Source organism: Leopardus geoffroyi, chromosome B1 (genome assembly GCF_018350155.1).
Source record: "Leopardus geoffroyi isolate Oge1 chromosome B1, O.geoffroyi_Oge1_pat1.0, whole genome shotgun sequence".
NCBI lineage: Eukaryota > Metazoa > Chordata > Mammalia > Carnivora > Felidae > Leopardus > Leopardus geoffroyi.
Genome location: NC_059327.1, coordinates 149349355 through 149374813, shown reverse-complemented (window position 1 = coordinate 149374813; position 25459 = coordinate 149349355). Strand labels below are relative to the sequence as shown.

The 25459-nt window shown below is 35.1% G+C and overlaps 1 pseudogene; it reads left to right on the top strand.

Annotated features, from left to right (window-relative positions):
* Positions 1 to 211: 211 nt before the first annotated feature.
* On the top strand, positions 212 to 23741 carry LOC123583429 (annotated as a pseudogene).
* The last annotated feature ends 1718 nt before the right edge of the window (positions 23742 to 25459 follow it).

The following is a 25459-nucleotide window of genomic DNA, read 5'->3' as shown; positions in this document are numbered from 1 at the left end:
AATCATCAGACACTAAGCACATGTGTACATAGATGAAGTCATCTGCCTTTGACTTTTTCCGCTTGCCATCCAAATGCTTTGACTGTTCATATAATGTGTTTACTTTGTAAGTGTTACATTTTAACTTCTTGATTGACTTCTCCTTGGGTATTAGCACAAGCGATGGTAGAAGGAAACAGGAATTTGAAAAGAAGCATTACATTCCACCAGGATGTCTATGAAATGGATTTCAGTTCTTCTGCTGCTACAGCTGAGTTGTTACCTTAGCTCTGGGAGTTGTGGACAGGTGCTGGGGTGGCCCACAGAATACAGCTACTGGATCAACATGAAGACAATCCTGGATGAACTTGTCCAGAGAGGTCATGAAGTGACTGTTCTGACATCTTGAGCTTCCATTCTTGTTGATCCAAGCAAATCATCTACTATTAAATATGCGATTTATCCTACACATTTGCTGAAAGATGATTTTAGGATTCTCTTCAGAAAATTGATCACCAAATGGACATACGATTTATCGAAAGATACATTCTGGGCATATTTTTCACAACTGCAAGAAAACTCGTGGGAATATTCTGACTGTATTGAAAAGCTCTGTAAAGACGCAGTTTTGAACAGGAAACTCATGACAAAATTACAAGAATCAAAGTTTGATGTCATACTTGCAGATACCGTTGGACCCTGTGGTGACCTGCTGGCTGAGCTACACAAAATACCTTTAATGTACAGTCTCCCCTTCTCTCCGGGCTTTACATTTTAAAAGTATAGTGGAGGACTTTCTCTCCCTCCATCCTACGTACCTGTTATCATGTCAGAATTAAGTGATCAAATGGCATTCATGGAGAGAGTAAAAAATATGATATACGTGCTTTATTTTGACTTTTGGTTCCAAACATTTAATCAGAAGAGGTGGGATCAGTTTTACAGTGAAGTACTAAGTCATGTTTTTCACTGGTGGCATGAAGTCTTAATTATCCTAGTGCCTTGGAAGGTACATTTGTACAAAGTCAGAGGAATTTGTCTTTTATAAGTGAAACGATGAAATGAAAATATGAAATGATCTCTCAATCCTCAATCTCACAAATATTACGGAAAGACTTATACAACAGGGTCAGTTTGAACCTGTGGTCCAGGATTAGTACTTACACTCCAGGAAGTCAATACCCATAAATAAAGCACTGAGGATTTCTTGAAGCAATTACATATCCATTATTTGTGTGTTTGTTTTTAATATTTAAACTTTTTTTTTTTACTTTTTTCTGGGTAAAGTGTTTAATCCTTCCTTTGTTTATTAAATACAGGGTGAAAATATTATGATATACTTTATTTTTTAGAATAATTTTAAGTCACAGCATATTGAATAGAGATTTCCCATATAACCCCTGTCCCCACACATTCGTAAGTTCCCCCATTATCAACATCTCCCACCAGAATGGTACATTCATTACAACTGATGAACCTATATTGACACATTATCATCCAAAGTCCATAGTTTACAATAGAATTCACTTTTGGTGTTGTACATTCTATAGGTTTTAACAAATTTGTAATGACATGTACCCGCCACTATTATATCAGAGTAGTGCCTTAAAAGTCCTCTCTGCTGCACCTATTTCCTACATATCCATTTTACTATACTTTTCCCATCTTTAAGAAAAGGCATTAGAAATTTCACTATCTTGATGTAAGCAGATGTGTAGACTAAGGAGTTCCATATTTCTAGCACAACAGTCTGTATAGAGTATTGAGGACATTATTTTCATTTGTTTCTCCTCAGTTTCCTCATTTAAAACTTAAAGTGTTTTGTCACATTACCTGAAAGATTCCTTCACAATTGGAAGATATGGTGGCTCTATCCCAGACTCAGGAAATTATAATATGAAGTTTCCAATGATTACACATTCTTTCACAAGGCCTTACAAATCATGTTTTAAAGGCTTAAAAATCTTGTTGAAGGGTGCACACAACTGTGTCACTCCATAAAGACAAAATGAGCCAAAGTTAACAGTGCACGTGTTTCCATACTTGAGAAAATATTCCAGCTGTTATTTGCAAATATTATTTAATACACAAAAATTATTAAGCTACTCATATGAACCAACCGCAATGGTAAGCACAAGGAATCAAGCCATACCCTCAAAGCCTCACAGTTTTCTTGGAAAATCTAGAATCAAGGGAATAACTTGCTAAATTATAGAAATTAGACAGGATTCTAGGGAAAGGTGTTTCCATTGGTTAACTGATTGGGGAGCTCAAATAGTTGCTTACATTTGCATCTGTTACTTTTGCAGCATTTCAGAGTAAACAGATGTGTTTTTAATTTGATAGTGGCTTAGGTTTAATAATCGTTTATGATTGTGAATGTACTACTGTGATGTTAGAAATGAGCCTCTTACACTTTGTCTTTTATATATACATGTGAACAACATATATATGTAAATATATATTTGCATCATTATATATGTTTGCATCATCATACATGCTTTGTATCATATAGGTGTTGTGTGTGTGCATAATTAAATCACAGACACCTTTAAACATTTTTGGCTAAATTATTCCAAACTCCTTTCAGAAAATTCCCTCATATATTCACATTATATTACTTTCATCTCCTCTACCTGTTGCTTGGTTTGGGTTTATTTATTTATTTATTTATGTACTTACTTATTTACTCTTTTTTTCTATTAAGTTTTTATTTTGATTCCAGCATAGTTAACAGACAGTGTTATGTTCATTTCAGGTGACAATACAGTGAATCAACAATTCCATCCATCACTCAGTGCTCATCACAACAAATGCGCTCATTAATCCCCATCACCTATTTTACCCATTCCCCTCATTCACCTCCCCTCTGATAACCATCAGTTTGTTCTCTACAGTTAAGAGTCTGTTTCTTGATTTGTCTCTCTCTCTCTTTTTGTCCTTTGCTTGTTTGTTTCATTTCTTAAATCCATACATAAGTGAAATCATTTGGTATTGGTCTTAGCCAATTTCACTTAGCTTAATTTCACTTAGCATAATACTCTCTAGCTCCATCCATGTCATTGCAAATGGTAAGATTTCATTTTTCTGTGTCCGTTCAATCTACAGACCCTTGGGCTGTTTCCATATTTGGCTATTATAGATAATGCTGATATAAACATATGGGTACATGTATCCATTTGAATTAGTATTTTTGTATTTTGGGGTATGTAGTAGTGCAATTGCTGGATCATAGGGTAGTTCTATTTTTAACGTTTTGAGAAATCTCCGCACTTGTTTGTGTTTTTTATTTTAGCCATTCTGAAAGGTGTGAAGTGGTATCTCATTGCAATTCTGACTTGTATTTCCCTGATGATAACTGATGTGGAGCATCTTTTCATGTGTCTATTGGCCATCTGTATCTCTTCTTTGGAGAAATGTATGTTTATGCCTTCTGTCCATTTTTTAATTGGATTATTTGGTTTTGGGATGTTGAGTTGCACAAGTTATTTATATATTTTGGATAACTTATGCTTTCTTGTATATATCATTTGCAAATATCATCTCCCATTCAGTTAAATTGCCTTTCAGTTTTGTTAATTATTTTCTTCATTGCACAGAAGGTTTATTTTATTTTGATGTAATCCCAATAGTTTATTTTTGCTTTGGTTTCCCTTGCCTCAGGAGAAAAATCTAGAAAACCATATCTAGAAAAATATTGCTACTGCTCATGTCACAGACATTACTGTCTTTGCTCTCCTCTAGGATTTTTACATTCTCAGGTCTCACATTTAGGTCTTTAAGCTATTCTGAATGTATTTTTGTGTATGGTGTAAAAAGTGGTCTAGTTTTATACTTTGCATGTGGCTATCCAGTTTTACCAACATCATTTGTTGAAGAGATTTTTTTTCTCTTTTCTTTGTCAAAGATTAATTGACCATATAATTTTTTCTTTTTTTTTTCTCTTTTTTTTTGTCAAAGATTAATTGACCATATAATTGTGGGTTCATTCTGGGTTTTCTATGCTGTTCCATTGATCTATGTGTCTGTCTTTGTGTCAATACAATACTGTTTTGATTACTACAGCCTTGTAGTATAACTTGAATTCAGGAATTGTGATACCTCCAGTTTTTTTCTTTTTCAAGATTGCTTTGGCTATTTGGGTCTTTTGTAGTTCCATACAAATTATAGGATTGTTTGTTCCAGCTCTGTGAAAAATGCTGTTGGTGTTTTGATAGGGATTACATTAAATCTGTAAATTACTTTGGGTAGTGTAGAAAGTTTAGTATTTGTTCTTCCAATCCATGAGCTACCCTGAGTAGCTCAGTTAGTTAAGCATCCAGCTCCTGATTTCGGCTCAGGTCGTGATCTCATGGTTTATAAGTTCAAGCCCCACATCTGGCTTTGTGCTGACATTGTGGAACCTGTTTGGGATTCTCTCTCTCTGCCCATCCCCCACTTGTGCTCGCTTTCTCTCTCAAAATAAATAAACTTAAAATAAATGAATACAACCACTAACACCTGCATCCTATTATAAAATTGAACTATGTGAAAGTCTTTGATTTCACGACCAAATTCTCTTTTCTTCCTGACCTTTAAACATATTCACGTGACTGGGCTTCTGAATGGCTCAGTCAGTTAAGTGTCTAACTTTGGCTCAGAGCATGATCTCATGGTTCACAAATTTGAGCCCTGCATCGAAGTCTGTGCTGACAGCTCAGTGCCTGGATCCTGCTTCAGATTCTGTGTCTCCCTCTCTCTCTGCCCCTACCCCACTTGCACTCTCTCTCTCTCTCTCTCAAAAATGAATAAACATACATATTAAAAAAAATATTCACCTGGCTGCTTTCACTCTCATATTCAGCCTTTGATAGGTAACAGATGTAAGGTCTTACTACCTGGTTAACCCCTTAAGGCTCAACACAGAGGCAGCAGACAGAAATGCCCATCTTCCAGTCTTTCCCTGAAAGAGGTCTATTTCATACTTTAAAAGCTGCTTCCCAAGGATTAGGCTTCCAATTCAGCACAAATCTATCAACAGATTGCAATCCTCCCCGGAGTCCAGGGAAGTCTGTGGGCACCATTTTCATGTTCACATTTTCGCCCATTGCAGATTACCACTGCTTCACTGGAATGAGGTTGTACACACGTCTGACATGCCAGTTTTTGTGGCAGCTGCACAGGAAACACCAAACTTGATCCTTGGTTCTGGGATATTCTTCAAATACATCATACATTAGGTCACAAAAATGTCTAAATAAACTTAAGAAAATTGAAATCATATCAAGCAACTTTCCTGACTTGGTGGTCAGAAGTGTCAGAAGTGTTGTATTGTGGAATAATAAGAAATATATAGATTGGTCTTGATTCCCAGGTCCTGTCAGAGAGCTCCTAAACTCCTTATAAATTTCTTAGTGGTAAGTACACTAGAGCATCTTCTATTCTAACAATTGGTCTTTGATCCCTGTCCCTGACACAAGGCTTCTAAAACTCTTATATATTCCTAAGTGATAAGAATACTAAGAGCATCTTTTATTCTAATGAGGTAACTCTAGGCCGACTCCTGGGTGGGAGCTGGTCACCAGAAAGACCACAGCATAATTTGATCTTGCAACTTTCAACCTCACTCCCCACTGCTTTAGACAGAGCAAAGGAGCTAGAACTGGAGTTAATATTGATCATGCCTTCATGAGGAAGCCTCCATAAAAACTCCCAAAAGTACAAGGTTCAGAGAGCTTTCAGATGGGAGAACACATCCATGGATTGGGGGGGGGGTGGTACACCCAAATCCACTGATATAGAACCTACTACAATCCAAAACCTCTAAGACTTTGTCTTACGTGTCTTCTCATTTGGCTGTTCACATCCTTTAATACTCTGATAGACATAATTAAGTGTTTCCCTGACTTCTGTGAGCTGTTCTAGCAAATAATCAAATCCAAAGAGGGAGGAGGCCATGGAAACTTACAATTTGTAGCCAAGTTGAACAGAAGTTGAGGGTAACCAGAGTATGGACTACTTGTAATTGGCATCTGAAGTGACATCTCATGGGACAAGAGCCCTTAACCTGTGAGATCTGTTGCCTCCAGGTAGCTGGTGTCAGAATCAAATTCGAGGACACCCAGGTGATATCACAGAGAATTTCTTGATATGGTAAAAAACAAAACAAAACACATATTTGGTGGCCAGTTGTGTCAAGAATGTTTTTAGCATGGTAGTAGTATAAGAGTAAGGAAAAACACAGGAAGAAGACTGGAATGTTTTCCTTACATTAAGAAACCAGAAATCAATTCAAAAAAGAAAACTGGTAAATTCACAAATATGTAGAGATTAAACAACATACTACTAAACAACCAGTGGGTCAAAGAAGAAATTAAAGGGAAATCAAAAAATATCTTACGATAAATGAAAATACAGGTATAAAGTAAGAAAATTTATAACATGCAGCAGAAGCAGTTCTAGAGAGAAGTTCATATGGATAAACACCTATACTAACTTTATTTTTTTTAATGTTTATTTATTTTTGAGACAGAGAGAGACAGAGCATGGAAGGTGGTGTGGGGGGGGGGGTGGTCAGAGAGAGGGAGACACAGAATCTGAAGCAGGCTCCAGGCTCCGAGCTGTCAGTGCAGAACCCGACGCGGGGCTCTAACTCACAAACTGTGAGATCATGACCTGAGCTGAAGTCGGACACTTAACCGACTGAGCCACCCAGGCGCCCCAACATCTACACTAACTTTAAAAGAAAGATCCCAAATTAAAAAAAATTTTTTTACACCTCAATGAACTAGAAAAGGAACAAACCACACTCATTATTAGACGGAGGGAAATAACAAAGATCTGAACAGAAATAAATGAAATGGAGCCTAAAAGACAATAGAAAAGATCAATGAAACTAAGTGCCATTTTTTAAAAAGATGAGCAAAATAGAAAACCTATAGCTAGACTTACAAAGAAAAAAGAGAAAAGACTCAAATGAATAAAATTAGAAATTAAAGAAGAGACGTAACAACTGTAACACACAAATATGACAGATCATAAGAGGCTACTGTGAAAAAACACATGCCAACAATTTGAACTACCTACAAGCAATGGGAAAATTCCTAGAAACACACAACCCACGGAGACTGAATCATGAAGGAAGAAAATCTAAACTGACCACTTATCAGTAAGCAAATTGAAACAGTAATCATGTCACTCAACAAATAAAAGAGCAGGAGCAGGTAGCTTCACTAGCAAATTCTACCAAACATTTGAAGAAAAATTATTGCCAATCCTTCTCAAACTCTTCCAAAAAAATAGGAGAGAACAGTTCCAAATTTATTTTATGAGGCCCATGTTAACCTGAAGCCAAAATCAGACAAGAACACTATAAGAAAAGAAAATTAGAGGCCGATATCCCAGATAACACGGATGCTAAAATCCTCAACAAAATAATAGCAAGCTGAATTTAACCACAGATTAAAGGAATGTATTAAAAAAATTGCATGCCATCATCAAGCAGAATTTATTCCAAAGATGGTTCAACACCTGCTAGTCAATCCATGTAACATACCACATCAAAAAAAGTACAGATGAAAGTCATATGATCATCTCAATAAATGCAGGAAAAAAAACCTACCTACGAAAGTCAACATCCATTTATGACATAAACTCTCAACAAAGTGGGTATAGAAGGAAAACACCTCAACATAATAAAGGCCATTTATGGCCATCTCACAGCTAAGATGGTACTCAAAGTGAAAAGCTGAAAGGTTTCCCTCTAAGATAAGGAGCAAGACAAGGATACCCACTCTTGCCACCTTTATTTAACATAGTACTGGCAGTCCTTCCCATAGCATTAGGCAAGAAAAAATAAAATCACCCACATTGGAAAGGAAGGATTAAGACTGTTCTATTCGCAGGTGACATAATATTATATGTAGAAAACCATAAAGACTACACACACACATAGACACACACACTACTAGAAGTAATGAAGGAATTCAGTAAACTTGTAGTGTACAAAATCCAAACACAAATATCAGTTGCAGTTCTATACCCTAACATCAACTATCAGAAAGGAAAATTAAGCTCTCTTCCTCAGTGCTACCCGAAAAAGTGGCAGCCATCTCCTATGGGCATCATGGCCACCCTCAGACCTCTGGTGAAACCAAAGATCATTAAAAAGAGGACCAAGAAATTCATCCAGCACCAGTCAGAAATTCAATATGTCAAAACTAAGTGCAACTGGAAGAAACCCAGAGACATTAGCAATACGGTGCACAGAAGATTCAATGACCAGATCTTGATGTCCAACATTGGCTATGGGAACAAGAAAGTAAAGTACATGCTGCCCAGTGGCTCCCGGAAGTTCCTAGTCCACAACATCAAGGAGCTTAAAGCGCTACTGTTCTTCAGCAAATCTTACAGTGCAGAGATTGCTCACCATGTCTCCTCTAAGAACTGTAAAGTCATTATGGACAGAGCAGCCCAGCTGGCCATCAGAGTCACCAATTCCAGTGCACGCTGCACAATGAAGAAAATGAATAGATAGCTTATGTGCATGTCATATTTGTGTTAATAAAACCATAAAACTATTAAAAAAAAGAGAAATTAAGAAAGCAACCCCATAATATTGTACCAAAGAGAACAAATACTTAAATACATTTAACTAGGGAGGCGAGATATCTGTACACTGAAAATTAAAGAGACTGATGAAAGAAACTGAAGAAGACTCAAATAAATAGAAAGATATTTCATGCTCATGTATGGGAAGAAGTAACATTGTTAAAATGTCCACACTACCCAAAGCAATCTATAGATTCAATGCAATCCCTATCAAAATTCCAATAGTATTTAGTATTTTTCTTTTTTTTAAAAATGTTTATTGATTTTTGAGAGACAGAGAGAGACAGAGCATGAGCAGGGAAGGGGCAGAGAGAGGGAGACACAGAATCTGAAGCAGGCTTCAGGCTCTGAGCTGTCAACACAGAGACTGACGCAGAGCTTGAACTCACGAACTGCGAGATCATGACCTGAGCCGAAGTCGGATGCTCAATCGACTGAGCCACCCAGGCACCCCTTAGTATTTTTCATGGAAATAGAGCAACCCTAAAATTTGTAGGAAACCACAAAAGGCCCCAAATAGTGAAAGCAATCTTGAAAAACAAGTACAAAGCTAGAGGTGTCACACTTCCTGATTTTAAATCATGTTACAAACCTATAGTGATCTTAACAGTAAAATATTGGCAAAAGAGATCAAAGGAACAGAATAGAGAGCCCAGAAATAAACTCACACATATATGGTCAATTAACTTAAGACAAAGGAGGCAAGAATATGCAATGGGGAAAGGACACTATTTTCAATAAATGTTGGGGAAACAGGACAGTCACATGCAAAATAAGAACACTGGACCCCTATATTGCACCCTACACAAAAATTAACTCAAAATGGATTGAAAACTTAGATATGAGACCTGAAACTATAAAACTTCTAGGAGTAAAACATAGGGGATATGCTCCTTGATATTGGTCATTGCAATAACTTTTTAGATATAACACAAAAAGCAAAGGCAACAAAAGCAAAATAAACCAGTGGGACAACACCAAAATAAAAGTCTTCTGCATAGCAAAGGAAACTGTCAACAAGATGAAAAGGTAATTTGTAGAATGAGAGAATATATTTACAAATTATTTTCCTGATAAGCAGTTAACATCCAAAATATATGTAAATAACTCATGTAACTCAATAGCAAAATAACAAACAATCCAATTAAAATAATGGGTAAATGAACTGAATAGACGTTTTTCCAAAGGAGACACACAAATAGCCAACAGGTACATGAAGAGATGCTCAACATCACTAATCATCATGGAAATGCAGAAACAAAATAATGAGATGTCACCTAACACCTATTAAAATGGCCCTTATCAAGAAGACAAGAGGTAACAAGTGTTGGCAAGGATGTGGAGAAAAAGAAACCCTTGTGCACTTCAGTGGGAATGTAAATTGGTGCAGCCACCACAGAAAACACTAGGGAGGTTCTTTAAAATATTAAAAGTAAAACTATTGTATGACCCAGCCACCCAAGGAAACGAAATCACTGTCTCAAAAAGGTATCTGCACTCCCATGTTTACTTTGGCATTATTTACAATAGCCATACCATAGGAACATTCTAAGTGTCCATCAGTGATGAATGGATAAAGAAAATGTGGTGTATTGATATATACCTAGGGATATTATTAAGTCATAAAAAAGAAAGAAATCATGCCATTTGTGACAACATGAATGGACTTCAAAGGCATGATGCTAGATGAAATAAATCAGACAGAGAAGACAAATACTGTATAATCTCACTTGTATGTGAAATCAAAAAAATTGAACTCACAGCAATGGAGAACCGGTTGGTGGTTGCCAGAGATAAAAGCTGGAGTTTGGGGGAAATGGGTTAAGGTGGTCAAAAAGTACAAACTTTTAGTTATGATATAAATAAGATCTGGGGATGTAATATACAGCATGTTGACTATAATCAATGATATTGTATGGTATATTTGAAAGTTGTTAAAAAAAATAGATCTTACAAGTTCCCATTACAAGAAAAAAAAATTGTACCTATGTGAGGTGATGGATATTAACTGAACTTATATATATACACACAATATATACATGCACCAAATTATTAAGTGGTATACCTTACAGTGTTATATGCCAACATCTCTTAGTAAAACCAGAAAATAGATTTTTAAAACACAGACACTAGAAAAAGAAGAGCAAACAAAACCCAAATATAGTAGAAGAAAGGAAATAACAAAGATTAGAGCTGCGATACCCAAAAACGGAGAATAACAAACAATAAAGCAAAAGAACAGAACCAAAAATTTGTTTCTTTCAATATATCAACAAAATTAATAAATCTCTAGCTAGATGGACACTCCAAAAAAGAAAAGACACAAGTTTCTAAAATAAGAAATGAGATTGGAGATACAACTAGCAACCTTAGGCAAATAAAAAGGATCATAAGAGAACATTAACAGAAACTGTATGCCAACAAATGAGATATAGGTGAAATGGACAAATCACTAGATAGACACGAATATGAAAAGAACTCAAGTAGAAACAGAAAATCTGAATAGACCTATGACAACAACAACAAAAAGACTGATTGAATTAGGGATCAAAAACCTACCACAAAGGAAAGCCCAGGCCTAGATGGATCCATTGAGTGATTCTACCAAGAATTTAAAGAAAAATTAGTATCAATTATTTTTTAAAATTCTCCAAAAAATACAAGAGCAGAAAATACATTCAATAAAACATGATACTAAAACCAAACAATGACATCACAAGAAAACTACAGACCAATATCCCTTTTGAATACACCCAAAAACCCTCAACAAAATGCTAGTGAACCAAATCTTTAACCATGTAAGAAGAATTATATACACACACACACACACACACACACACACACACACACACACAAATGGAGCTAATCCCAGGAATGCAAAGTGGCTTTAATATCTGAAAAATCAATTAATGTAATACCATATACAAATAGAATAAAAGACAAAACTGCATGATTATCTCAATAAATGCAAACAAATTCACTGTTGTCATTCTATGAACTCCAACAACCTTCATGACAAGAATACTCAATATATCAAGGAATAGAAGTGAGCTTCCTCAAACTGAGAAAAGGCATCTACAAAAAATCCATGCCAACATCATACTTAATGGTGAAAGGCCTAAATGCTTTCATTCTTAGATAAGGAAAAAGACAAGGAAAGCCAGTCTCTTCACTTTCATTTAATGTAGTATGTAGGTACTAGCTAAGACATTAAACAAGAATATGAAATAAAATAAATCCTAATTTGCAAGGAAGAAGTAAAACTACTGACTGATGACATGATCTTATGTAAAGAAAATCTAAGGGTGACACTAAAATAATATTATATTAAAACACAAACTAAGGAAGTTTTCAGGATACAAGATCAATACACAGAAAGCAATTGAGTTTCTATATATTTAGCAATGACCGCTCCAAAATGAAATTAAGAATACAATTCCATTTACAATACCACCAAAAAGAATAAAATACTCAGGAATAAATTTAACAAAGGAAATTCAAAACTCACACCATTGAAAACTCTAAAATACTGTGGAAGGACATTAAAGACTATCTAAATCACTTCCTGATTTCAGAGCCAACTATAAATCTACAGTACTCAAGGAAGTGTGTTACAGGCATAGCGATAGATGTATAGATCAATAGATTTTAAATCCAGAATAATTCCTTCTGGGAAAATTAATTATCCACATGTGAAAGAATGAAGTTGGATCACTCTACCTCAAACCATATACAAAAATGAACTCAAAATAAATAAAAAATCTAATGTAAGACTTAGAAAAATAATTTTAAAAGCTCTTAATAAAAAACATGGGGTAATATTTGTAACCTTAGATTCAACAATGTTTTCTTAGGTAAAACACCAAAAGCACAAACAACCAAATTAAATTTGTATTAGTTGAACATCAAAATTAAAATTATTGTGCTTCAAAGGATATCATCAAAAAAGTGAAAAATAAACAACCCACAGAATTAGAGAATATATTTGCAAATCATGTCTGATAATGAGCTTGTACTGAAAACATATAAAGAAATACTACGACTCAATAATAGGAAAATAACCAATAAAAAATGAGTATCTAAAGTATCTAAAACAAATTTCTACATGGAAGATATACAAATAACCAATAAGCACATGAAAAAAATGCTCAACATCGTTAGGCATCAGGGAAATATAAGTGAAAACCACAATGAGATACAACTTCATGCCCAGTACCATAACTATAAACAAAAAGACAATAACAAGTGTTGACAAGAATGTGGGGGAAATTAAAATCATTATATATTGCTTCTAGGAATTAAAAATGGTACAGCCACTTTGGAAAACAATTTGCAAATTCCTCAAAGGTTAAACAGAGAGTTACTATATGAACCAGCAATTCCACATCTCGGTATATACCCATGAAAAAGGATAACGTGCACATGTGCAGATTTTTCACCTCCCGGTTAAATGTTCACCTAACAATTTTATTCCCTTTGATGCAACTGTAAGTGGGATTCCTTTCTTAATTCCTCTTTCAGACAGTTCATTGTTAGTGTATAGAAACTGAACTGGGTTTTGTATGTTGCTTTTGATCCTGCAATTTTGCTGAATTCATTTATTAGTTGTAACAGTTTTTGGTGGAGTCTTTAGCATTTTCTATATATATCATGCCACCTGCAGAGAGAATTTTACTTCTTTTCTGCTTGGAAGCAGGTTCCATATTGTCAGTGCAGAGCCCAGGGCGGGGCTCAAACTCATGAACCTTGAGATCATGACCTGAGCTGAAACCAAGACTTGGGCGCTTAACCAACTGAGCTACCCAGGCATCTCTCAAATTTTTATCAAGCAGTATGATGTTAGAGGTGGGCTTGCCAGATATGGCCTTTATTATACTGAAGTATGTTCCTGGTATACCTAATTTGGTGGGAGCTTTTATCATGAAAGGATGTTAAATTTTGTCAACTGCTTTCCTGCACCTATTAAAATAATTATATGACTTTAATCCTTCATTCTGTTAGTGTGATGTATCATGTTAATTTGTTGAATCATCCCTGCATATCAGAGATGATTTCCACTTGGCATGGTGTAAGATCTTAATGTGCCTTTGAATTTGGTTGTTAGTATTTTGTTGGTGAATGTACTGATGTGAATGACATTAGAGACAAAATGTTCCTCTCACATTTCTCTCACATCACCTTTCATATATATATATATATATAAATATATATGTAGATCTATATAGATATACACAACACCCACACACAATTGCTTTATCAAAGAAAACTGTCAAACATCTTTGGCTCATCATTCCAAATTGCTTTCAGAAAATTACTACAGTCACATGACAAAATTCTCATTTCGTCTAACAGTTGTTTTATGTTTTTGTATGTGTTTTTCCACCCACAAAGACCTGAGTTAATATCTGAGTTAATGGGGAAGGCTCAAATATGGCTCATTTGAACCTACTTGGATTTTGAATTTTCTCATCCACTCTTACCACATTTTCATTTTGTTGGGGGACTCACCTGCAAACCTGCTGAACCCCTGCCTAAGGTAATATATTTCTTTATTTTGCTTTGGTCACATTGCATTTTCAATATGAATGATTCTATTCTTTACTTAGACAGTTTATTTATAGTGAGAGAGATATGGGAAGCTAAAGTGACCTGCCAATTAGAAACTCACGTATTTCTATACAACACAAGTACCTGAATTTCGTTAACATTACAAAATAAAGTGGAATTCCTGGGAGACTTTGAGAATAGTGTCAGTTAAATCAAGGCCTAAATTATTCAATACATAAGTAAGTAGCAGATATTCACTAAAAGAATACTTCCAAAGTAGTTAGCATATTCTAAAGGTAAGTGCCAACATGCAGGGAAACTGTAGAGTTTCATGACTACCGACCTGACACTCTATCTGGAAAGACAGAATACAAGCACATAATAAAAACAGAATGAAACATGTTATAATAACGGAGGATCACAGCGGTAAGGAACATTCAGTGGGAATCACAGAGAGCATATCTCAGTCATTGATAATCAAGGTGCAATCCACGGGATATGCAGAAGGATATACAGAAGGATATGTAGAAGTGATGGGAGCAGAGAGTAAGGAAGACACAAAAGCAAAGCAGGTAAAAGAAGAATGACAGTTCTCAAGAGCTCCAAATTTAGCCTAGCGGGAAGATGCCAAGTGAAGGACAGATGATGCTGGAGGGAGAAGCTGGAGACAGACAATCATAAGGAGGTTCAAACCTCTAGTAAGGGCATTAAGGAGAAAACGAAAAGGTTTACGAAAGGGAGTAATATGATCACATTTCCTTCTTTAAAAAATCCCTCGGGATGTAGTCACTGAGTTAGCCTGTAAAAGAGCAAGAGTGAAAAGGGGGGACCACTCAGCAGGCTGTTGCAAAATATAGGCAGCAATTATGGAAAACTACACTATACTTCATAGAGAGATGATAGTAATAATCATCATTGCTTATACTGCTGTTGTGGAGGAAAAAATAGTACACATAAAACATCCCAAATATCTTTGGCACATACTCAGTAATCCAGAAGAAATGTTAACTCGGTATTATTGTTATTTTGGTACTATCGCATACTATTAATAATCAACCCAATGGTGCCAACCACCCAGATCTAATTCCTCATTTAATAGGAACTGGTTTTCTAACACATCAAGATTATACTCTCTAGAAAAGTCCTAGAGAGCAGGTATCCTATGGTGTTGTTTAAAAGTATATGTGTAACGATTGGCAATGAGACAAGCATGTTAAAATGCTCACCTTTTTTGGTAAGGGTTAAGGCTCTTTGCCAGTTCTCTAACTAAAAGGAAAACCATTCCTCGATGATACAAATGTGTTCCCTAACAATGTTGGAGCTAAATCCAACATTTATTTGCATCTACTCCAACATTTAAATCACTCCTCAACTACGTGGGTGGAACTAGAGGGTATTACGCTAAATGAAATCAGTCAGTCGGAGAAGGACAAATGTCATATGATTTCACTCATATGAGGACTTTAAGGCAAAAAACAAATGAACATAAAGGAAGTGAAAATAATATAAAAACAGGGAAGGGGACAAAACATAAGAGAGTCTTAAATATAGAGAACAAACAGAGGGTTGCTGGAGGGGTTGTGGGAGGGGGGGTTGGGCTAAATGGGTAAAGGGGCATTAAGGAATCTACTCCTGAAATCACTGTTGCACTGTATGCTAACTAACTTGGATGCAAATTGAAAAATAAATAAATTATTAATAACAAAAAACCTTCCTCATATGAAATCTCATGATTTTACATCTTAGAGCATTTAAAAAAGTTTTTTTTAATGTTGTTATTTACTTTTTGAGACAGAGAGAGACAGAGCATGAGCAGTGGAGGGGCAAAGAGAGAGAGGGAGACACAGAATCTGAGGCAGGCTCCAGGCTCTGAGCTGTCAGCACAGAGCCCGACACGGGGCTCGAACTCACAAAGTGTGAGATCATGACCTGAGCTGAAGTTGGACACTTAACTGACTGAGCCACCCAGGCACCCCCCATCTTAGAGCATTTTAAAAGAGTGACTTAATCTGTTAGAACAGATGTTTTCTGCCTACACCAAATTTACAGAAAACCTCAGTAAAGCTCCCCTAGGGAATATAGGTCTCAACATCATAGCTGCCTGACAGAATGAGCACAGAGAAAATGTAGACTTCATATATAATAAGAACCATAAATTCTGCCATATAATAAAGATCAAATAATCTCTACCACTTGAATCTTAAAACTACCCACAGTTTAAAATTACAAACAATTCTATTCAGTTTATAGGATGATATTCCTTATGAAGGAAAACAATAATCTACATTTTAAATTGATAGATCTTTAAAACATAAATAGGAAGCAAATGATCTTTAGTGGACTACTTTACAATCTCTTAAGAGATCCTTTTGTCTACCTCTTTACTGGTAGCAACATAAAACTGGTATCTTATTTGAGAGTAAAGCACAATGTATCTTTTGATTGCAAATTATTTATGCTACCTCTGATAAGTTTCACAAAGTTCAATGACAGTGGTAAGATTAGTGAAAGTTCTACCTTATTTATACTTACCTTACCTTATTCTTAAAAGATTTCCTCTTTCAGTTTTGAGAAAATAATTGTCAGTAGGAAGGAGAAAAAAAAGGAGGAGGAGAAGGACAAGAAAGATGTGTGGCAGATAATAATGATTGCTAATAGTAGCTGTTGTTATTAAGTTGCAAAAACAAGATTTGAATCCATGTCAGTGACTGTGAAGACATTGTTACACAAAGAAATGGTTTCTACACACTACTTACTTTTCCATTAATTATTACCTTCTCAGAAAATTTTTGTACACTTTTTAAGAATTAAGACATTTGGCAAGATGCATCAAGAGTCTTAAAAATGTTTATAGCCTTTGGCTTCATAATATACTCATAAAACTATACAAAGAAAAATAATCCAGAGGTGCAAAATCTATTTTGGGCAATTATTCATAAGAGTAAACACTGTAAATAATGGAAGTATCATAAGTATCCTAAATTAAGCAATGAGTAAATAACTTATATTTGTGCATATTATACCATTATAATCGGTTTAATCAAATAATGCTTAATTACACTAAATTAGCTGTAATATGAGGTTTAATTGAAAAGAAAGGGACAAAATGATAAATATTAGAGCACAATTTCCTTATAGAATGAAAAGTAGTATAAATTAGGATTAAAATTTTCAAAACATGTCATAATATAGATTTAATTATATGAATAAAGATTAGAATAAAAACATACAAATTTTAGCATAATGTCCTCAAGCTCCATCCATGTGGTCCCAAATAGCAGGATTTCCTTTGTTTTCATAGGTACATAATACTCCATTGTGTGTGTGTGTGTGTGTGTGTGTGTGTGTGTGTGTGTGTATCACATCTTCTTTACCATTCATTTGTTGATGGCCACTTAGGCTGTTTCCCTCGATTGTTGTGAATAATGTTTCTATACATATGGGAGTGCATATATCTTGTCAATATCCTGTTATTTCTTTTGGGTATACACCCAGAAATGGAATTGTTGGATTATATGGTAGATATATTTTTTGTTTAGTGTTTTATTTTTGAGAGAGAGGGAGTGTGAGTGGAGAAGGGGCAGGGAGAAGGGGACAGAAAATCCAAAATGGGCTCTGCACTAACAGCAGGGGCTCAAACTCACAAACTGTGGTATCATGACCTGAGCCAAAGTTGAGCCATCCAGGAGCCCTGGCAGATCTATTTTGTTTTTGAGGAATCTCCATATTGTTTTTCATAGTGGCTGAACCAATTTACTATCCCATGTACAGTGTACAAGGGTTCCCCTTTCTCCTCATCCTCACAAACACTTATTACTTCCTGATTAATAGCCATTCTAACAGATGTGAGGTTATATCTCATTGTGGTTTTGATTTGCATTTCTTTGATGATAAGTGATACTGAGCATCATTTTGTGTACCTCTGGCTATTTGGATATCTTCTTTGGAAATATATCTATTTAGTTCCTCTGCTCATTTTTTAATCATATTGTTTGTTTTTTTGTAATTGAGTTGTAGGAGTTCCTTATATATTTTGGATAATAACCACTAATCCAATATATGGCTTGCAAATATTCTCCCATTCTATAGGTTGCCTTTTCATTTTGTTTTCTCTTTTGCTGTTTGAAAGCTACTAAGTTTGATGTAGTCCCACTTGTTGGTTTTGTTTTTGTTGTTTGTGGTTTTGGTCTCATGTCCAAAAAAATCATGGCCAAGACCAATGTCAAGGAGCTTCTTCACTATCTTATCTTTTAGTAGTGTTATGGTATCAGATCTTATGTTTAAGTCTCTGATTTATTCGAGTCAATCTTCATGACTGGTATAAGATATAGGTCCAATTTCATTTTTCTGACACAGTTTTCCTAACACCATTCATTGACAAGATTATCCTTTCCCCATTGGGTATTCTTGGTTCCCTTTTTGAATATTAGTTGACCATTTATATAGGGTTTAATTCTGGACTCGGTATTCTGTTCTAGAGGCCTATCTGTCTATTTTTATGCTGGTCCCATAGTGTTTTAATTACTATAGTTTTGCAACATCGTTTGTAATCAGGGAGTGTTATGACTTCGGCTTTGTCCTTCTTCCTGAGGGATGCTTTGCCTAATTGTAGTCTTTTGTGGTTCCATAACAGTTTTATGCTTGTTTATTCTATTTCTGTGAAGAAAGTCATTGACACTTTGATAGGGATTGTATTGAATCTATAGATGGTTTTGGGTATTATGGACATTTTAGCAATATTAATTCTTTTTTTTTTTTTTTTTCAACGTTTATTTATTTTTGGGACAGAGAGAGAGCATGAACGGGGGAGGGGCAGAGAGAGAGGGAGACACAGAATCGGAAACAGGCTCCAGGCTCCGAGCCATCAGCCCAGAGCCCGACGCGGGGCTCGAACTCACGGACCGCGAGATCGTGACCTGGCTGAAGTCGGACGCTTAACCGACTGCGCCACCCAGGCGCCCCGCAATATTAATTCTTTACATCCATGAACATGGGAGGTCTTATCATTTGAGTCTTCTATTTTTTTTTTTTTTCCACAATGTCTTATAGTTTTTGCTGTATAGACCTTTCATTTCTTTGGTTAAATTTATACCTAGATATTTTATTGTTTTTGATGCTTTTGTGAATAAGACAGTTTTGTTTATTTTTTAGATGTTTCACTACTGGTGTATAAAAATGCAGTTGATTTCTGTATGTCAATTTTATATTCTGCAACTTTACTAAATTGGTTGATTAGTTACAACAGTTTCTTTGGGTGAGTCTTTGGAATTTTCTATATACAAAATTATATAATCTGCAAAAAAACACAACTTACTTATTCTTTTCCAATCAGATGTCTTTTACTTCTTATTTTGCCTAGTTGTTATATCTAGGATTTCTAGCACTATATTGAATAGGGCTGGCAAGAGTAGTATACTTATCATCTTTTTCCTGATCTTACAGGATAAACTTTCAATTTTTCACCATTTAGTATAGTGTTAGTTGTGGATTTGCCATATATAACCTTTATTATGTTAAGTTGTATTCCTTCTATGACCAATATGTTGAGGGTTTTTTTTTTTTTATCATGAAAGGATGTTGTATTATATCAAACCTGTATTTGTATCTATTGAGGATTGGATTATTTTATTTTTTGTTCTATTAATGTGATGTATGAGAGTTACTAGTTTCCGTATATTGAACTATCCTTGCATCTCAGGAATAAATCCCACTTGGTCATGGTGTATAATCCTTTTAATATGGTCTTGAATTCAGTTTGCTAATATTTTGTTGAGAATTTTTACATCTATATTCATCATATTGATGATCATATTCATTCATATTGATTTGTAGTTTTCTTTCTTGAGGTGTCCTTATTTGGCTTTAGTATCAGGGTAATGCTGGCCTTGGAGAATGATTTTGAAAGTGCTTCATCCTCAAGTTTTTGGGAGAATTTGAAAAGGATTGGCATTAATATTTCTTTATATTTTTGTTAGACTTCACCAGTGAAGCTGTCTGTTCCTGGGAATTTCTGTGTTGGAAGGTTTTTGATTACTGATTCGATCTCTTTACGCATTATTGGTCTGTTCAGATTTCTATTTCTTCATAATTCAGTCTTGATAGGTTCTGTGTTTCTAGGAATTTATCCCTTTCTTCTAGGTAATCTAATTTGTTGGCATATAATTGTTCATAGTAGTTTTTTGTGATCCTATGCATTTCTGAATTATTAACTATAACGTCTTCTAATTTTGAGTCTTTTTTCTTAGTCTATCTAAAGCTTTGCCAATTTTGTTTATGTTTTCAAAAGGACAGAGAAAAAATATGCAATATCTCTTATATGTGGGATCTAAATAAGCCAAACTCATAAAAACAGAGAACGGTTAGTGTGGTTATCAGGGGCTAACCACCAAAAAAAGTGGAGAAATAGCAGAGATATTGTTTAAGGGTACAGACTTGCAACTAGCAGTAAGTACGTCTTAGAGAGCTAATGCACAGTATAGTGAATACAAAAATAATGTATTATAGTCCTCAAATTTGCTAAGAGACTAGATCTTAATTATTCCAACCACAGAAAGGAAATAATTATGTGACACAATAGAGGTGCTATAATTACAATGGCAATCATATCACAATATACAAATGTATCAAGTCAACCTGTTGTGTACCTTAAATTACACAATGTTATATATCATATTTCAATTTAAAAAAAGAAAGCATACAAAATATTAAGCCAGGCATATCCTGATATAAAGCATGAGTAACTCTTATTTCCTTCTTTGTAATTTTTTATACTTTTGCAAATTTTTTTGTGATAAGCTTAAATTATTTTCATAAGCATGTCAGGGAATGAAAACAACCAGTCCACATCAGTCATTAATCCACAGAGGATATATTACTGTAATACCATAAGGAACCATCTTCCACAGTACAAATGAAGAAGCTTTAGGCCAATGAAACAAAACACTGAAAACAGGTAACCTTAACTGTTGGTACACATCACTGAAATCACACATGTTACAAGGATGCACTAGGTGAATTACAGGAAAGTTCAGTGATCCTCATATTAAAAATAATGTCATCTGGGTGGAATTATACTTTGAAGAATGCTCTACAAACTATAGTCCACAGGATCACCAAAGCTTGAAAACAGTTTCCTTTTTCTGTAAAAACAATTTTGAAAAGTTTTTTGACAATGATTAGGATGAGAAAGTAGAGTTTTTATATTGGAAAGTTAGATCATTATGTTCCAGAGAGAAAAGAACTAATAACCAATTTAATTTTTTTTTTCAACGTTTATTTATTTTTGGGACAGAGAGAGACACAGCATGAATGGGGGAGGGGCAGAGAGAGAGGGAGACACAGAATCGGAAACAGGTTCCAGGCTCTGAGCCATCAGCCCAGAGCCCGACGCGGGGCTCGAACTCACGGACCGTGAGGTCGTGACCTGGCTGAAGTCGGACGCCTAACCGACTGCGCCACCCAGGCGCCCCAACTAATAACCAATTTAAAGAAAAGAAGCAAAAAAAAAAAAAAAAAAAAAAAAAAAAGACAAAGATGAGTATATGGTTTCGACCAGGTATCCAGGAAACTTTTGTTCCTCTACAATTTTTTTTCTTTTTTCTTTTTTTGGTAGGAGGGTACACTGAGCAGCGTGGAGTTAGTCTAGCGTAGAAAGTAATATTTGTTTTTAATCGGCATGGATCAGGGACAAGACATGATGATTCTGAAACATTTGCAGGCAAATACGTCCTCACCAGGAGCCTTATATAGTTTGAACTGAGCTACTAAGGAGGATGACCACATGTCTGCTGGACAAAGCCCTGCATACTTCTCCCACCGCAGTGCAAGTGCTCTCTGAGACACTCACTGTGGTGATGACCAGGGCCCCTCCATTCACTTCCAGCTACACACAGCACATTCTGATGAGACATCAATTTTACAATATAATTTCAGGGCATATGGTATCATATGTAGACAAACCCAGCAATATTGTTACTCAAATATGTAACTACAGAAGTATATTTCTGGGTTATAAAGAGGATTCGTAGGATGCTTTCACAAAAGTTCAAACTATAATACCATACTCCTCAATGTCAGCAATCAGTAATTTAAGGACACAGTTCGGGAAATTTTGAAAAATTTGAAGGTAAGGCATAAAGAATTATAAGGCTGAGATAACGTTAGATATAAACTCATCTTAATCGTAAGTAACATTTTCCTAATGCTCATAGTCAGGTAAATGAAATTCTAATGAGTAAAATAATTCTCCAGAAAATCTGCCTGGAATAAACACAAATGATTTAGTAGAAGTATAACAATAAACGATAAATGCTGTGTGGCTCTCTTCCAAAAATCCACAGTAGTAATGAAAAAAAAAAAAGGTTTTTTAAAAAAATATTTATTTATTTTTGAGAGAGAGAGAGAGAGCGAGAGCATGAATGAGGGAGAGGAATAGAAAGGAGACACAGAATATGAAGCAGGCTCCAGGCTCTGAGCTGTCAGCACAGAGCCCTACACGGGGCTTGAACTCACGAACTATGAGATCATGATCTGAGTCAAAGTCGGACGCTTAACTGACTGAGTCACTCAGAGGCCCCCACAGTAGTAACTGATAGCATTATTTATAAAGAGTCTGAATATAATACTCTCTAAGAGTATCTCCTCCACACTATTGTGTGCTGGCTCTATTTAATTTCTTGCTTACACACACATACACTCATTTGCACAAATATATATAATAGAGGAAATTGACCTCATGGACACATCTCTTTCCCAGGATAGGAGGGATTAGATCTGTTAAAAAACAGCCATTACTGAAAACAACAAGGAGTTTCCTCAAAAGATTAAAATAGAATTATCAAATGGTCCAGCCGACCATTTGGATATATATTAAATGGGTATATATCCAAAAGAACTGAAATCAGGATCCAGATGACAGATTTGTACAGCCATGTTCACAGCAACACTATTAACAAGTGCCAAGAAGCAAAAGCAACCCAAGTGGCCATCAAGAGATAAAGTAATAAACTAAACATGGTATGAACAAAAAATGGAATATTACTTGGCCTTTAAAAGGAAGGAAATTCTGACACATGTCACAACACGGACTAAGTTGACAGTAAGTGAAAGGAGCCAGTCACAAAAAGACAAATACTGTGCAACTCAACTTACATGAAGTATCTAGACTTGTCAAATTCATAGAAACAGAAAGTAGGATGATGATTGCCAAGGGCTAGGGAAGAGGGAGATAGATAGTTTTAATAGGTATAGACTTCCAGCTTTACAAGTCAGAAAAGTTCTGAAGATTGGTTGCACAATGAATACACTACTGAACTGTATACTTAGGCATAATTAAGATGGTAAAATTTATATGCATTTTACAATTTAAAAAAACAGCTGCTCCCTTAATTCCTGATTATATTTTATGTGTTTGTTTCTACAGTTATCCTTTAAATAGTGTTTGCTTTGCTGTTCTTTTTTATTTGTGATGGAGCAAATTCTTTTTTCACAGGAAATGGGAAAGTTTTCCCAGAGCTCTGGACAAAAATGGTATTGTGGTTTTTACTCTGGGGTCAATGGTCAGTAACATGACAGAAAAAAGAGCCGACGTGATTGCATCAGCCCTTGCCAGATTCCACAGAAGGTAAAGTATCTTATAGCAAACAGCTACTTAATAAGTCAAGCTCTGTAAAAGTTTTGATTATAAACATTTCCTGCAAGACAGGTAACTATTATGCCTACAGATTTACCTCAGATATCCATTTAAAAACCAAAATAAAACACAGCAGGGGCTACAGTAGTACCGAGGGTGTCTGACAGTAACTTTGACATTGACACTGTAATATATATCTATATACCATATATAAATTATATATATGTGTGTGTTTGTGTGTGTGTGTGTATATATATTTATATATGAGGTGCACGATGAAATTTTGGTATTATAATGGTATTGTGGGCAGGTACAAAATCACTAAATTCTACCTTATCATTTGCTCCTTTTCACTGAAGGATTCCTGAGGACCCTGTGCGCGCTGTAGATGTTATCAGAAAAAAGTTAAACTTTCACAGTAGCTGTACTAGCACAATAATGTTAAGCAATATTGATAAAAATCTGAATGCATCATGCAGTTTTCACACATGCCATATAATCCTTCTTTTATTTCCTCTAAATTTTGAATAGGCCTATTCAGTGTGCTTTTCAGGATGGCCAGAGCTCACCAAGCCGTGTCCAGGTATCTAAGCCAGCCACGATGATTTAGAGAAAGAAAAATCAGTCTGTCCTGGTTGGCTGGGCCCTACTAAAATCTGAAACAAGAAAATAAAAGATAGTTGAGATGGGTCCTGTCCTTAAGTGAACCCTGTGCATTATAAAATCTGGCCTCAAATGGACTCTGCTTCTAACTACTGCTCCTGATGGAGAAAGAAGGAATAAAAGGAATCAAGCAGAGGTAAGACTGCATGTAAAGGGCTCAGATGCATCCTTCACCTTAAGATATAGTTTCTACTAACATATAAAAAATACCTGGGGTCTTTGGGTATTTTCGAACTACTTTTTAGTTTCCTATCTGATAGAATCTTCACTTAATCCCTTACGCTAATTTTTTTGCCGAAAATCTAAAGTTACTTTACATTCTGCTTAACAAACAGAAGTTAAACACTAGTAAATTATAATCCAAGTCATGGGGATTGCTTGGAAATGCCAAAATCAGCACCGTATTTTGGTACTGGTATATACATAAACCATGTTAAACAATGCCGTCAATGCTTTGTGCTTCATTTTTTAAGTACTGGAAGTCAGCTGAATAAATTTTAACATTACAATTTTGGAACTTTTTCAACAGCCACACTGATATTTATACATTATCAACATCGAAAGAATTTCTCTGTTTACATTGAAAGAATTTCCAAACCAGCAGTAGTGTTAATACTCTGGATTCATGTCAAAACTTATCAATTGAAATTTTTCTTGGGGGTAGTGTTTTAACAATCTATAATCTAAAAGAAGTTATACTTATTTCCTTATTAATTAATTAGAATTAATTATTAATTATTTATTTTGGTATTAATTAATTATTAAGCAGAATTAATTATTAATTATAAGGAAATACAAATACTTCTCATAAGTAGTTGATTGCATATATTAGCCTTTTTGTATATCAAAAGAGACAAAACTCCATGTAATAACTTGAGAAACAAGTGGATATAAGTAAATTCCCTTCTAAAAGAGCCAAAAACAAATACAGGCTAATATTAAGTTTAGAAAATGAGAGCTAGTATATATAACAACATAAATGTGTAGATTAATTTGCCACTGTTTTCTGCTCTAGAATCATGACAGCCTTACAATTTCTTAAATATCTGA